The sequence below is a fragment of the Neoarius graeffei genome, chromosome 7, assembly GCF_027579695.1.
Source record: "Neoarius graeffei isolate fNeoGra1 chromosome 7, fNeoGra1.pri, whole genome shotgun sequence".
In the NCBI taxonomy this organism is placed as follows: domain Eukaryota; kingdom Metazoa; phylum Chordata; class Actinopteri; order Siluriformes; family Ariidae; genus Neoarius; species Neoarius graeffei.
The window spans coordinates 35281094-35298106 of NC_083575.1; the positions used below are offsets into that span (position 1 = coordinate 35281094).

Genomic DNA, 17013 nt, shown 5'->3' on the forward strand with positions numbered 1-17013 from the left:
TTCTGTGTTGAGTTTGCATGTTCTCCCTGTGTATGCGTGGGTTTCCTCTGGGCGCTCCGGTTTCCCCCACAGTCCAAAGACATGCAGGTTAGGTTAACTGGTGACTCTAAATTGACCGTAGGTGTGAATGTGAGTGTGAATGGTTGTTTGTCTATGTGTCAGCCCTGCGATGACCTGGCGACTTGTCCAGGGTGTACCCCGCCTTTCACCCGTAGTCAGTGGGACTATGGGTGAGTCCAGCTTGTCTGCGACTCTGTAGAGCAGGATAAGCAGCTACAGATAATGGATGGATGATCCTTAATGGCATTTCCCCCATTTCCACCTGCATGCCGAGTCGCTTGAGATGATTATTGAGAAATAGTCTGAATTTCTCAACCAATCACTTCCATATTTATACTAAAGAGATTTATGTCACGGTTTGGGTTCTTCATGTCCCGGATGTAGCTCGTATGAAAATCCAGCCATCCATTATCTGTAGCCGCTTATCCTGTTCTACAGGGTCGCAGGCAAGCTGGAGCCTATCCCAGCTGACGAGAGGCGGGGTGAGATATTGCATGGTTGATGGGCAGCACGGTGGTGTAGTGGTTAGCACGGTCGCCTCACAGCAAGAAGGTTCTGGGTTCGAGCCCAGCGGCCGGCGATGGCCTTTCTGTGTTGAGTTTGCATGTTCTCCCCGTGTCTGCGTGGGTTTCCCACACAGTTAGGTTAACGTGGGGCGGCCTTGGCCTGAAGTGCCCTTGAGCAAGGTATCTAACCCCTGACTGCTCCCCGGGTGCAGTGTGTGCATGTGTTCACTGCTTCAGATGGGTTAAATACAGTAACAGAGGATGAATCTCACTGTGCTTGAAGTGTGCATGTGACAAATAAAGGTTTCTTCTTCTTTATTTTCGATCCAGTGAAAATATAAAGTTGATCTATTTTGACGAACTTTCCAACTATTTTCCTGATTGGTTTTGTCAAACTGAGGCTGCATCTCAAACCAGCCACCTGCCCTCGCGCTACACTTTCAGTGCTGTGAGTGCTGTTTCTGCATCCGGTTTAGTAGGCTAGGACGCGGATTCGGACGCGTCCTCAATCCCTGCTCCACTGGATACCGTCAGGCTGTGTGTGGGGATTCCTCAGGATTACCCGACATGCCCCGCGGGAAAGATGGCGCTGGGAGAGAAGAGCAGAGGATAAGTTTAGCTGTGAGCTGCAGCAGTGCTGTGTCAGTGAGAGCGGGGCGGTGGAGGACAGTAAAGCCTGAGCAGCGGACTCGGGGCGGTTATTGGTGCAGTCGGGCGCTGGTAGAGGCGCCAGAGAGAGAGCGAGGATTAACGCCGAGCTGCGGCTCCTGACTGGAGCGAGTTTTAGCAAAGCTGAGGGGAAAGAAAGAGTGCACAAACTTTATCACCCGGACTCTGAGGCGGCTCTTGTTGATTTAATCCGACTATTTTTGAGACGCGACAGAAAAAACACCGGAGGTAAGAACACCGTGTGTGTGTGTGTGTGTGTGTGTGTTAATGCTGTCTAAAATGCCTGTGTGTTTTTGATAGTAATCCAGTCACTGATATAAACACACCCAGTGCACTGCTGTGTGAGAGTCTGAGAGAGAGAGAGGGAGAGAGAGAGAGAGAGAGATTGTAGCACCGGTGTTGCTGTAAATGTCTCTCTCTCTCTGGTACCGTGCTAACAGTCGCTGTTTAGCAGGAACAGCCTTGAAGGTGGATTTAATTTTCCACACCGAGCAGACTAAACAGCCCCAGGCTGAGAAAATCACCCTGACATTTCCCTTTCACATTGTTCTCACTGTCCCTGCTGGTTTCATAAAGAAAACCTGAACTGATTTCTTAATAACAAACATCTTGTTATTGTTTACTGATTGAGGATCCTGTGCATCATCTCATCTCATCTCATTATCTCTAGCCGCTTTATCCTGTTCTACAGGGTCGCAGGCAAGCTGGAGCCTATCCCAGCTGACTACGGGCGAAAGGCGGGGTACACCCTGGACAAGTCGCCAGGTCATCACAGGGCTGACACATAGACACAGACAACCATTCACACTCACATTCACACCTACGGTCAATTTAGAGTCACCAGTTAACCTAACCTGCATGTCTTTGGACTGTGGGGGAAGCCGGAGCACCCGGAGGAAACCCACGCAGACACGGGGCTCAAACCCGGACCTTCTTGCTGTGAGGCGACAGTGCTAACCACTACACCACTGTGCTGCCCATCAACCATGCAATATCTCATCTCATCTCGTTATCTCTAGCCACTTTATCCTGTTCTACAGGGTCGCAGGCAAGCTGGAGCCTATCCCAGCTGGCTACAGGCATGGACAAGTCGCCAGGTCATCACAGGGCTGACACATAGACACAGACAACCGTTCACACCTACGGTCAATTTAGAGTCACCAGTTAACCTAACCTGCATGTCTTTGGACTGTGGAGGAAACCCACGGGGAGAACATGCAAACTCCGCACAGAAAGGCCCTCGCCGGACACGGGGCTCGAACCCGGACCTTCTTGCTGTGAGGCGACAGCGCTAACCACTACACCACCGTGCCGCCCATCAACCATGCAATATCTCATCTCATCTCATTATCTCTAGCCGCTTTATCCTGTTCTACACGGTCGCAGGCAAGCTGGAGCCTATCCCAGCTGACGACGGGCGAAAGGCGGGGTACACCCTGGACAAGTCGCCAGGTCATCACAGGGCTGACACATAGACACAGACAACCATTCACACTCACATTCACACCTACGCTCAATTTAGAGTCACCAGTTAACCTAACCTGCATGTCTTTGGACTGTGGGGGAAACCGGAGCACCCGGAGGAAACCCACGCGGACACGGGGCTCAAACCCGGACCTTCTTGCTGTGAGGCGACAGTGCTAACCACTACACCACTGTGCTGCCCATCAACCATGCAATATCTCATCTCATCTCATCTCGTTATCTCTAGCCACTTTATCCTGTTCTACAGGGTCGCAGGCAAGCTGGAGCCTATCCCAGCTGGCTACAGGCATGGACAAGTCGCCAGGTCATCACAGGGCTGACACATAGACACAGACAACCATTCACACCTACGGTCAATTTAGAGTCACCAGTTAACCTAACCTGCATGTCTTTGGACTGTGGAGGAAACCCATGGGGAGAACATGCAAACTCCGCACAGAAAGGCCCTCGCCGGCCACGGGGCTCGAACCCGGACCTTCTTGCTGTGAGGCGACAGCGCTAACCACTACACCACCGTGCCGCCCATCAACCATGCAATATCTCATCTCATTATCTGTAGCCGCTTTATCCTGTTCTACAGGGTCGCAGGCAAGCTGGAGCCTATCCCAGCTGACTACAGGCGAAAGGCGGGGTACACCCTGGACAAGTCGCCAGGTCATCACAGGGCTGACACATGCAGTGCGTTTACATGCACATAGAGAAAATCGAATTTCTGCCGTAGCTCGACTGAAATCGATGTTCTGAATGCCATGGATACACCTTAGCTCGGCTGAAATCGAAACAAACTGGATTTCTCCTAATCGAGCTACGCGACCTAGATTATGCGATTGTAGCCGAGCTACTTAGTGCACGTAACCCTATCGAGCTACGTAGTCGAGCTACTTACTTCCCTTCTGGGAGTGACGAGACCACAAGTGGGAAACACAAGAGCCTCGGTCGGCATGACAACAGTAGTAGTAGCGAGCAGCAGAAGAGGTCAGGAGGAACAAGGAGACAAAAAACAAAAACAATTGAACTTTTTGTGTGTTTATTAAGACATAAGTTAAATTGTAAGCAAAAAATGGACTTTAGAAAAATATACAATTGTGCAAAATAAGTTGTCTTACAAAACAGTGGTCTGCGCAGGACAGTTTGTAGCCAACAGGTGGCAATGACATGTGGTGTGAATGTAAAGTGGAAATCGCTCCTCTTCTTCATGACGACAACCGGAAGTGTACCAACACGATGGGGCGTGTAGTGCCACCTGTGGCTCGGGTGCACGATGTACCTCACACAATAGCTCGATTTCCTTGTGTGCATGTAGGATTGGATTTCTCTGGCACCCCTGCTGGGACCCTTAGCTCCATTACCGACAGTAGCTCGATTTGGATGTGCATGTAAACACACTGATAGACACAGACAACCATTCACACTCCCATTCACACCTACGGTCAATTTAGAGTCACCAGTTAACCTAACCTGCATGTCTTTGGACTGTGGGGGAAACCGGAGCACCCGGAGGAAACTCACACGGACACGGGGAGAACATGCAAACTCCACACAGAAAGGCCCTCGCCGGCCCCGGGGCTCGAACCCGGACCTTCTTGCTGTGAGGCGACAGCTCTAACCACTACACCACCATGCCGCCATCACTATCTTTTTTTTTTTTTTTTTTTCCCCCCTCCATTCAGACGAATGTTGAATTGACCAGCAGACCATAGATGTACAGGGCAACTTTTCCAATCAGGTGGCTCTCTTGGGTGGTACGGTGGTGTAAGTGGTTAGCACTGTCGCCTCACAGCAAGAAGGTTCTGGGTTCGAACCCAGCAGCCGGCGAGGGCCTTTCTGTGTGCAGTTTGCATGTTCTCCCTGTGTCTGTGTGGGTTTCCTCCGGGTGCTCCGGTTTCCCCCAAAGACATGCGGTTAGGTTAATACGGGGCAGCCTTGGACTTAACTGCTCCCCGCGTGCTGTTAGCATGGATGCCCACTGCTTTGGGTATGTGTGTGCGCTCATTGTCCACTGCTTCAGATGGGTTCAGTGCAGAGAGGAAATTTCACAAGTGTGTGATGAATAAAGTTGTGCTTTTCTTTCTTTTTATCCATAACTGCTGAAAGTGAGAAATCTCGTTACCGACTTGCTCAACTCAGACTGATTTGACTTCACTGATGGTGGGTTGACTCTCATTAAATCAGGATAGGTGTTCTAACTTATGCAGTATACATGTAGATTAGATTAGATAGTTTATTGATCCCTTTGGGAGGGTTCCCTCAGGGAAATTAAGATTCCAGCAGCATCATTACAGGATAAACAGAGAATAGAAAATAGAGAAAACTTCTAGATAAATTAAGTATTTACATATACAAATATAAAAAGAATAAGATATGGGGAAGAGAGGAAGGGGGGAAAAGAAGAAGAAAAAAAGGGGGCCAGCAGGAGAGATATTGCACATTATATTGCACATTGTCCAGTATTGCTTATTGTCAGGCTAGGCTACTGCTCCTTCCCGTCCTCTGTCCTCCTGTTACCCCACCAGAGAGGAGTTGTACAGTCTGATGGCGTGAGGGGCAAAGGAGTTTTTAAGTCTGTTCGTCCTGCACTTGCGGAGGGGCATTCTGTCACTGAACAGGCTCCTCTGGTTGCTGATGACGGTGTGCAGAGGGTGACTGGCATCGTCCATGATGTTCAATAGTTTGTCCATAGTCCTCTTTTCTGCCACCGTCACCAGAGAGATGCATGCATTTTCACTGATAAAACGTAAAAGGCTAATTAAATAATCAGATGAACTGAGACAATCACATTCTGAAGCAAATTAAATAATCTTATACCGGTAACTTAAACACACAATACAAGTTACATGTATTAATCTAAATGCAGGTAAACGAGTGTTTTGCATCCAAATGAGAGTCGCATCTTACCCGTCTGTGCTCTCGCTTCTTGAAGGCCGACCTTGTGGCCGATTGTTTTGAAACAATCTGACTTTCAGTTGTTTGTTCAGTTCTGTTCATTTGACAGCTACAGACCAAAGCCAGACTCGGCAGGCGAGAGTGGTTGCAACGGCCTCTTCGTTCGGATTTATTGGAGATTCTTCGGATTCCTCAGATAGTAATACGTCTGACTGTGATAGTCCTGAAATTGGAGTGTGTGTGCATGCTACTGCTATACACGTAGAACCGTATGAGTTCGAACCATCGGAAAGTGAATCCGATAGTAACACGTTGGTCACAGAGGCCCCCACCTTATGAAATACAATTCAAATGCTTTTGTAAAATTGATTTCCATATAAAATAACTCCATCATGAAGAATTAAAGCCCCTCCTTCACAGATGAGTGAAAATATTGAATAAATTTCCTCTTTTTGATTGCTTGGGTTAAAAATGCCAAGTTATGATGACTGAATTGATTATTCACTTAAATATGAATAATATGATACGTTTTGGGTATTTGATATGGCAAAACAGGACACAATGGAAAAATCAAGAACACACTGGAAAGATGAGAATAACGGCGGTGGTAAAAGAACAGTGACTGGACCGGCTGAAGGTCGCGTGGGTCTCTGCTGCGGCGCGCGAGCAACGGGACATCACTACCGCACCGGACGGAGCGCGAGGCAAAATGTCTGGCTGTAGATTCTATCAAAAGTTCGATCTAAATTGACCATGGTTGCAAAATATTGGCCAAAAATATGCAAACACTATGAAATATGAAAGTAAAATGAAAAAGAAACATTCTATTGCCTTATACTGCAAGACTAAAACAAAATCAAACTGTCAAAACTCACGTTTTCAGCGATAACGTCCGAACAGATCACCCGCGTAACAGAAAGGCCGCAAATGGAAGCGCGATCAACTTCTAATTGTTGGAGTGGAAAATTCCATTCTACACATGCAGATTGTTAATGTGTGTCCTTCCCCGCACACAAATAACACGCTACGGTAAAAAAATAGACCACGACTCATTTTATCTCATCTCATTATCTCTAGCCGCTTTATCCTTCTACAGGGTCGCAGGCAAGCTGGAGCCTATCCCAGCTGACTACGGGCGAAAGGCGGGGTACACCCTGGACAAGTCGCCAGGTCATCACAGGGCTGACACATAGACACAGACAACCATTCACACTCACACTCACACCTACGGTCAATTTAGAGTCACCAGTTAACCTAACCTGCATGTCTTTGGACTGTGGGGGAAACCGGAGCACCCGGAGGAAACCCACGCGGACACGGGGAGAACATGCAAACTCCACACAGAAAGGCCCTCGCCGACCCCGGGGCTCGAACCCAGGACCTTCTTGCTGTGAGGCGACAGCGCTAACCACTACACCACCGTGCCGCCCGACTCATTTTATAGCTCAGAAATTCATACAACACCAGCTACCATCGTAACATACAGTATTCTGTAAGAAACATATTCGATACTGAACTTTCAGCTTTCGTTTTAAAAAACAAAATCGCAGATTTATAACTAAATGTTTATATGGCGTAGTGATGTTAAGTTACTACTTTTGGTGCGGTAGCGACCTTGACCCTGAGGCTTTCCGTTGAGATCAAAACACACGATCGTATTGGTTTTGGGTTTGCGGAAAATGGAGTTACAACGGTGAGCAAATATTTTGCATGATGTTTTATTACGGTTATGATTATTCTGTGAGCGCACCAATCCTTAGGTGTATAAAGTTACAAGTTAAAATACAGTTAGTGATAACTGTAGACTTTTCAGTGGACTGCAACCTTTTTAAGGGAATGCGATGTAGTCAACCATTTATCATGTCCCAGATCAAGCCGCCATTTTTCCACAAATTTGCAGAATTTTTGCCAAATTCTGAATAGAGTATTCACATCAAAGATTTAGTTTTATCTGTATTATTTCTTTCATCATTTTATTTCAAATTAAAACCAACATCACCATTCAAAACCGTATAGTTTATTGACTGAGTATATTTAGTGGGGTACCCCCACAGTACCCAGTTTGAGACAGACCCAGATACAAACAAACAACCATTCACACTCACGGTCAATTTAGAGCCTAACCTGTATGTCTTTGGACTGTGGTGGAAACCCACGCAGACATGGCGAGAACATGCAAACTCCACACACAAAGGCCTTCGTCGGCTGCTGGGTTCGAACCCAGAACCTTCTTGCTAAAGCCAGTATCTCGCTGGGCTGCGACAGCCTGCGACTGGTTGGAGACGCGACAATTGCGATATGTGAATTAGCGACAATTTTCACTTGGAATCACACTGAATTGATATTCGTGTATTTTACCATAATTGTTGTCTCCAACTGGTCGCAGGCTGTCGCAGCCCGGGTTTCCCTCGACAGGCAGGGAAGTAGAGGAAGCCTCATGGAAACTGACTTGAGAAGGGTTCGCGGCAGCTTTGCGACACCAGCGACGCGTTTGCAGCTATTTTGAGAGAAATTTTGTCGCACAAATTTTTTTTGAACAGGTTCAAAATTTCAGCGACGAAGGAGTGACACTTTGCGACTCACGCGAGGAAATTGAGAAGCCCCGTGAAGACATTTTTTTTTTGAAACACTCTCGCGAATGACTTTCGCAAGCTGTCACAGCCCAGTGAGCTACTACCCTAACCACTACACCACCGTGCTGTCCACCAGACATTATGCTCAAGGCAAACGTTATTGAGGCTACATGTGAAGCGCTGCGAACAAATAAGCAAGATTTAAATCACATTTGAGTTTTAATATTATCTAAACCACCGACTTTTAAACCTTGCCACCAGGTTAGCATAATATTCGTCGACTTTCTTTGTCTGAAGATGGTTGTTCAACTCATGATTGAGTGCGTTTCTCCCCCCATTTATTTATTTATTTATTTATTTATTTAAAGAAGGACTGAAGGCGGTACGGTGGTGTAGTGGTTAGCGCTGTCGCCTCACAGCAAGAAGGTTCTGGGTTCAAACCCTTTCTGTGTGGAGTTTGCATGTTCTCCTCGTGTCTGTATGGGTTTCCTTCCACAGTCCAAAGACATGCAGGTGAGGTTAATCGGTGGCTCTAAATTGACCGCGAGTGTGAGTGGTTGTTTTTGTTTGTTTGTTTGTCAGCTAGGGATGTTAACTGATGACCGTTTGACCGGTGGTTGACCGAATCAACGTCAACCGGTTAATTTTTTTTTGGTTGTCGGTTAAAAAAAACAAACAAACAATTGTTTTGAAGCTGCCGATTTTGGAGCGGAGAACCTGGAATTCTGTGTTGTAAACGCTTGGGGCGTGCCATGCGGTGTAAGGATGACAGCTGACAAATCAGAAACACCCATTCAGTCATGTCCCGCCCTCCCGCCCCCAGTTGAAGACAGCTGACAAATCAGAAACACCCATTGTCATGTCCCGCCCTCCCGCCCCAGTTGAAGACAGCTGACAAATCAGAAACACCCATTCAGTCATGTCCCGCCCCAGTTGAAAACAGCTGCCACTCGGCGAGAGAAAAGTGTAGACACAGGCTTTTTAGCTTACAAATTACTATTGTTTTTTTTTTTTAATTATTATTAGAAGACACATGGAGTTTAGTCCTGCCTTGGCCAGTGCATTCTGAAAGTATGTTTCGGTCTGTAGCCAACAATGCATGTTATTGCAGATTATATCTCTCCACACAAAAAGGCGCAGATGCCAACTTTTTCACGGCTGAATCGTACAGATCCGATTTTTTTTTTTGGGGGGGGGGGGGGGCGTTGGTGTCTGAATAATTTCATCAGAGTAAATTCTGTATTAAAATTACTAAATAAGCAAATGGGCGGCATGGTGGTGTAGTGGTTAGCGCCGTCGCCTCACAGCAAGAAGGTCCGGGTTCGAGTCCCGTGGCCGGTGAGGGCCTTTCTGTGTGGAGTTTGCATGTTGTCCCCGTGTCCGCGTGGGTTTCCTCCGGGTGCTCCGGTTGCTCCGGTTTCCCCCACAGTCCAAAGACATGCAGGTTAGGTTAACTGGTGACTCTAAATTGACCGTAGGTGTGAATGTGAGTGTGAATGGTTGTCTGTGTCTATGTGTCAGCCCTGTGATGACCTGGCGACTTGTCCAGGGTGTACCCCGCCTTTCGCCCATAGTCAGCTGGGATAGGCTCCAGCTTGCCTGCGACCCTGTAGAAGGATAAAGCGGCTAGAGATGATGAGATGAGATGAAATAAGCAAATGCAGTTGAAATTATTCAGACACTCCAACGCCCCCCCCAAAACAAAAGATTGGATCTGCACGATTCAGCCGTGAAAAAGGCGGCATCCGCCAAAAGGCGCGCCGTTTGCATCCCTGTTAAACTCATAGGTTAACCGACTTTAACCGGCTAATGTGGCTCGGTGGTCGGTCAAGATTTTTTTTTAGTTTTCGCCATCCTTAGTGTCAGCCCTGCGATGAGCTGACGACTTGCAGGGTACACCCTGGACCTCTTGCCCATGGTCAGCTGGTATATACTCCAGCTTGCCCCGCGACCCTGCATGGGATTAGCGGTTACAGAGAAAACAAGAAGGGCTGAAGCTTTGTCCTAGTAGTGAGTTGATAGTAAATCCATTCAAAAGTCTCTGAGTCTGGGGGCGTCGTGGCTCAGGTGGTTAAGGCGCCATACCATGAATGCGGGCGACCCGGGTTCGATTCCGGCCCGAGGTCATTTCCCGATCCCTTCCCGTCTCTCTCTCCCGCTCATTTCCTGTCTCTACACTGTCCTATCCAATAAAGGTGCAAAAAGCCCAAAAAAAATATCTTTAAAAAAAAAAAAAGTCTCTGAGTCTGGTAACGACGTAAATACCAGCGCGACGGACTAGTCCTTATCCTGTCGTCTTTTCAGCTCTTCTCTACTCCACATTGGTTTGAAGTCGTATGGAATAATCTCCATGTCACGTCCGCGAGGGAAGCGGATGTATGTGCAGAAGTATACAGTTTAATAAAGTACAGAATATATATACACTGAGCCAATATATATACTCAGGCAAGCAATCCAAATCGGCAGGCGAGATCAAAAACCAGAATACAGGCAAAAGGGTCGGTCGAGGCGCAAACAGTACATCAAAGGCTAAGCGCGGACAAGAACGAGAAACGGGCACAAGGATCGTGAAACAGGAAATCGAGACAACAGGTAGAAAGGCTCGGTAATGCGTACACGCATATCGTAATACTTCGCGATGCAAATGCATCAGCACAGTCCTTAAGCAGGCAAACACACCGGTCCTTAATCGAGCTCAGGTGCGCCTTGTTCAAGGTGCCCGTGCCACAGCGCACAGGACTGACACTCCATCACTGATGAAGCTGGCAAATCTTGAAATTAATCTAAATTGGAATGATATGGCGATCTGGCAGCTGTGTAACAGTTTTCAAAATGGCGGCGCTGACCCTTCACGTTTGAAGTCTCGCACAAGTCTCGTGAAGAATTCATTATTATGGCATATTACAAAAAATAAAGGAAAAAAATCTGAGTCACCGTCTCCAGTTTACGAGTCTGAATGCAGCGAATGCACAAGTCTGAGTCATCAGTGCTCAAGTCAAGTCACGAGCAATTAAAATTAGGGCACGAGTCAGACTCGAGTACTGCAAGCCTGGTCTAAACCAGTGATGTGTACTGCGTCATCACCCATTTACATCACCCCGTCATACATGGATAAGTTAGCTTCGTCAATTAAATCTTCATCCAATCACATGGCTACAACACACTCTTGAATGTGATATTCATGTTTGTCCGACAGTAAACTGAGAAACTTCTCTGAGCAGCTGTGTCTGTCTCACTGACTGACTGACTGACTGCTCCCGGATCGATCCACGAGGCAGAATCTCTTGGGTGGCAGAGGTTCTGCATTCCTCAATCGTACTCCTTCAGTTCAACCTGCTTCGGTACAGACCGATCAAAACCTAACAGGTTTATTGCATCATACCGGCAAACTCGAGCTGCTTTTCAGAGTTTCTTTTTGCCCCTGGAAATGCGTTACAAACGGAATCAAATAACAGCTCTCGGGTCGTTTCATGGATACTTTAAAAGCAGAAGCTGGCATGTTTCATAATTATTTGACACTGCTGTTAACCAGAGGGTTGAAAAATTGACTTTCCCAAATTTTGAATTAAAGTATGTTTTCATTGAGAGTAGTATCCAGCTAGTGGTGGTGATCAATGATCAATTTCAAATTCAATGAACTGTCTTACATACATATACTTCTCCTCAATTTCAGTTTATTTCCAGGGCTAATCTTAGCTGTGTGACATATAATATCAAATCTGAGATATGCTCTCAACAAATAGGACAGACTTGTATTCTTATGTGAAATGCAATACTTGAATGTTGGCATTTTTGTGATTGACTTTCAGTTAGAGTCTGAATGAAGAACGGTAGGTTTAACAGCAATGAAATGATTTTCTTAATTTCTCATTTTCATACACCTTAATAGTCACTATTAGCAAGAATAAACAATTCTAGTTGGATAAATCTTACCATATATATATGATGTAAAGAGGAACTGTCCCGTACGTAACCTATGCCCGGAGTTGTTACGTACGGGACAATATGAATACATTTTTTAAATGCCTATACCATGGTCAACCATTTATATTTCAGATTGTCTGATGAAATGGTCTTAATATGGCTCTAAGGTGGGGTTTACATTAGACCGTTTCAGTGGATCATCAGATTAACATTTTTAAAACGATTAGTGTGCACACAGCAACACCAATACACGATTCGTGTGCACACAGCAACACCAATACACGGATACGCTCGGCTCCGCAGGCATCCTGCGCTCCAAATCACTCCGCCCTGAACAGCGAGTGCCCTCTGGAGGGTGCGCACTCCGGCCCTGCGCAGCTCACAGAGCGCGCGAGTGAAGTGCACGAGCCACGATTCGGGACTGAGCCGCTGTGTGTGAGATCCCAGCGCAGATCACTCACCACTTGCAAGTGGAAGGATGGCAAGCCTAAAGACAATCATAACTACACAATGGGCAGTATTTGCATCAGTATTTGCAGTATTTTCATACTTTTATATTCTTTAATGAAAGGTGATACAAGGCGGAAGTCCGCGGCGTTTTTCAGCAGTCGCGTCACATGACCAACGCCAGCGAATCAGGAAGGTGGATGTCACAGTGACGTTGTCCAATGACGACGCCAGCTAGAGCTCAGCACAGCGTATCCGCGTATTCTCAATGTTTACAGAGCACCGGAGCTGACACGATCTAGATTGAATACGTGGACCCTGGCGGATTCCCGTTTCCAGGCGGTTTAATGTAAATGGACAGTGCATCCGCGAAGAAAACGAGACAGATACGGTCTAATGTAAACTTGGCCTAAGACATTCTATCAAAACCATAGCTTGGCTTACCTGACAAATAGTTCGAGCTACAATTTCAGTTACGTACGGGACATTTGATGAAAAATTCAAAAATGTCAGCCCTATGATTGCTCTCACATTACAGAACTTTTTGTCCAAGTGAGGTAGCTCACTAGGCTTAGACATGAAAATTGATACTTTTTTCTAATAAAATAAAGTAATCATAAAACTTTCTGATGCCTCTAAGGATTATTTCTAATCCCCCTAAGTTACTATCATTAAGTTACGTATGGGACAAACCTCTCATTTTCCATTCTAAGCCCATGTGGAATGAAGAATTGTTTATTGATCTAATCATAACCTCTTTGAATTATCGACAACATTATTCAGTTTATCCCTCTGGCATCTGGTCTATGAAATCCATAATTTTACAAAAATTCTGAAGACTGAAAAAATCTGGTTACGTACGGGACAATTTCAATTCCAATTTTGCATACGCAGTCAGGAAGTCACATAATCACATTGAAGTTCTTTCCTTGTGAGGGATGATAGAAATAATGTCATATTATCATAAAATGACCAGATATTAACAGTTACGTTAGTTAGGCATTCTTATTGGCAAAACTATTAGTTTAAAAAGAAAATTTTTGCTTGGCGTTACAAAAATATGTAATTACATATGAGTGATTCCACGCTTATGGGTACTGAAATGGGGACATGAACTTATTCACCTAAAACCATTTCTTTTTTTACCATCAGGTCACAAAACATGTAATCTTTAATGAATGATATGTTAAAAGATAACTTTAATTTTCTGAGATGTAATAAAAACATTTATATGCCAAAGTCAAGCCTATGAGTTCCAAAATGATGTCTGTTACATTACTTCTGTTACGATTGTCCATCTCGCGTCTGTTACAAATTAATTACAATCTAGCTATATACCATGTTAATCTTATTGAAAGAATGTGTATGTTTATTCTACTACACATGTTTATTAATTATATTTGCTAAAACATCACCTTCCTATGTTTCAAAAAGTAATTCTACATTGTTAAAATTGAGAATATATATGTCCACAACACTTCTGTTACGTTCTGACTTTGGCATATAAATATGTTTTTATTACATCTCAGAAAATTAAAGTTATCTTTTAACATGTCATTCATTAAAGATTACATGTTTTGTGACCTGATGGTAAAAAAAGAAATGGTTTTAGGTGAATTTTTAAAAATAAGTTCATGTCCCCATTTCAGTACCCATAAGCGTGGAATCACTCATATAATGAAATTTTTTTTTGTTTCAAATATCAAATAAATTCTATCTGGTTTCCACAATATTTCAAGAATTCCTTGTGACTTAACATTAAGGATTCTTTAGTGGAACAGCTTCCAATTGGAATGGGCATTTGTAAAAATAGATACATCATCTCGGGTTGACGCAAATTGAGGGAAAACAGGTTACGTACGGGACACATCAGGTGAATTTCTATCCACACTGGTGCCTTTATGCAGGAACAGTTGTTTTTTTTTTTTTAGATTGCACAATAGGTCTATAGTTGAAACTAGAAACAAAAGAAAAATGCCGTGGCCTATGCATTATCTTTTCATTAGCCTGTTACAGAATTTCAGTCCTTGGTGTCAAATTTTTGTGAAATATGCCAGCTACCAACGTTTCAAACATGTGCCAAGAAACGAGATGTCGTCTGTACTCTTGCAGTTGCCGGCTTGTGAATTGGATCTTGCATCCAACTGCTGCAAAACTGGTCATGAGCTTCTCGGGATTTGTAACTTCTAAACTTGTGCAAAGTGCATGAAAAATTCTTCTCATTATAATTGTTTTAAATGTTCGACCTCGGATTCGTGAACCGTTCGGCAACTGTTTGTCATGTTCTGACTGTAAGAATAGTTTCAAACCACAATTAACCGTCTGGTTTCTTCAGCTTTCACTCAGGAGCACAACTTGGGCTTTAAAAAATTATTGATGATAATCACGAAAAATATCAAATCTTAACTGATCTTATTTTATTCGTGGTGCGGTTTTCATCAAATCCTGCTCTCTGATTGGCTGGCGAGTGGGTCCGTATCCTACAGTACAGACCCTGGTTACGGACCTCTGGCGACTTGTTCGTTCACAACAACAACAAACATAGTCGCAATTTTTGTCAACATTTCTCTTTTTTATAAGATTTATAAGATTTTTTTATCAAAAATCTTGTACATTTTTGCCAGCATTTCTCAGCATAATAGCATTAATTTTACAGCGTGATTAGCGATAACGACAGTCTTCACAGTGAAAGCGAGTTTTACTACCCTGAGGAAGAAGAAATAAAAGAAAACATTTCAGGAGAAAGCTAAAAACCTCTAACTGTTGCTAACGCCGAGAAAAAATATGGCTGAATCCTGAATGACTCCTATTTGTATAAATAGGGGACTACATAGGCAGCAAAATGTATTTTTTATTTTTTTTTCCCCTGCCATGGAAGTGCACTTGTATACCGAGGAGGAAGTCATTTGCATTACAGCTGTGAATGAGGATTCAAAATGGCGGCTCGGCTTGGCTTGGTTTTCCTTTTCGGGCGCTCTCGTTTTCTGTTAGAATTTGTTAAAGAAAAAAATAAATATATTATTTACCAGCTTAAGGTCAGCCCGTATGGTGAAATATGGTGACCTCGGCCTTGAATACTGACCTCGGCCCCTTACGGTATTTCACGATACGGGTATATATCACCCAGCTCTATTTAAGTTATTACACGAAATCGAGTCGCACATGAGCTGATAGCTGACGAGGTGCGTAGCACCAAGTTGGCTATAAGTACGGCAAAATTTGAGTGGAATAACTTTTATTCTATCCACATTCACGGGTGCAGATAGAGGGGGGGACGGGTGGGATTCGTCCCACCCAGATTTAAATTCACCTCGTTCGGTCCCCCCCACTTATAGGGAGGAAAAAACGTCTATGCTGTCTTTCTTTGCATAAGGCAAACCTCACGGAAAAATCAAAAGACTAATTACCATTCGGTTTATTGAGGTGCACAGCAGTACAGACATAGTTGCAACAACTCACATAAAACAAAACAAAGACTGATATTCGGTTGGTTGAGCTGCGCAGACTGCACAGGTTGCGAGCTCGAGCTTGGTTGCTATGGTTACCCACAACAAGTTTGACAGGCATATCGGGGACAGCTCCTAGTTCAGGACCCCAACACGGCATGATGAAGGGTGCCAAACCGAAAAGGCAGAAAACGATTGCATCGTTTTTTCAAAAAACAACGACTAAGTAAACTGTGCCTTACTTTATCACATCACCTTGCAATTTTTTGATAGTCTGTTCAAAGTAATGTCGTAGTGAAAGTAAAATCGTACGGAGTAGAGATGCCTTTCTGGTAGCCTCCTTCTTTCGGTGGTAGCCTGTAGATACAGTGCTCAGAAGGCAGTTTTAATGTTTAATCTGGCGTTCCCTGCCATAATTTCAGCGAGCATATTGTTTCATAAGGAAACTTTGCGAAGAGTTGTTGACTGACTGCCGCTCACGCAACACACAGGCATAGTTAGAAAGTCAACACATGGTGGGGTTGGGGTTGGTTTGCTGGCAGCTTTGTCCCCCCCAGTTCAAAAAACGTATCTGCGCCCCTGTCCACTTCCACTGGATTTTGAGAAATGGGGCATTATTTTTTTTGCAAATTCAATAAATAACTTTATACAAAACGTCAGACAAAATCATTTCCACTTAGAATGTAAACAAAGTGGCGAAACGACAGGAGCAATTTGTGAAAAATGCAGTGATGATTCTTGGAACAAAAGATGCGTTCTTACCAACGAGTACTTTTTATTCCATATTTTGTTGCTTGCTTTATTTTTCTCATCTCATCTCATTATCTCTAGCCGCTTTATCCTTCTACAGGGTCGCAGGCAAGCTGGAGCCTATCCCAGCTGACTACGGGCGAAAGGCGGGGTACACCCTGGACAAGTCGCCAGGTCATCACAGGGCTGACACATAGACACGGACAACCATTCACACTCACATTCACACCTACGGTCAATTTAGAGTCACCAGTTAACCTAACCTGCATG

General features: G+C 44.7%; 1 protein-coding gene across 1 annotated transcript in view; it reads left to right on the forward strand.

Annotated features, from left to right (window-relative positions):
• Positions 1–1147: 1147 nt before the first annotated feature.
• The window catches only part of tjap1 (tight junction associated protein 1 (peripheral)), a 247775-nt gene continuing 231909 nt past the window's right edge, over positions 1148–17013 (forward strand). The window contains exon 1 of the mRNA XM_060925556.1: positions 1148–1463. The gene's annotated coding sequence lies outside the window, so the exon portion shown is untranslated. The remainder of the gene's footprint in view (positions 1464–17013) is intronic.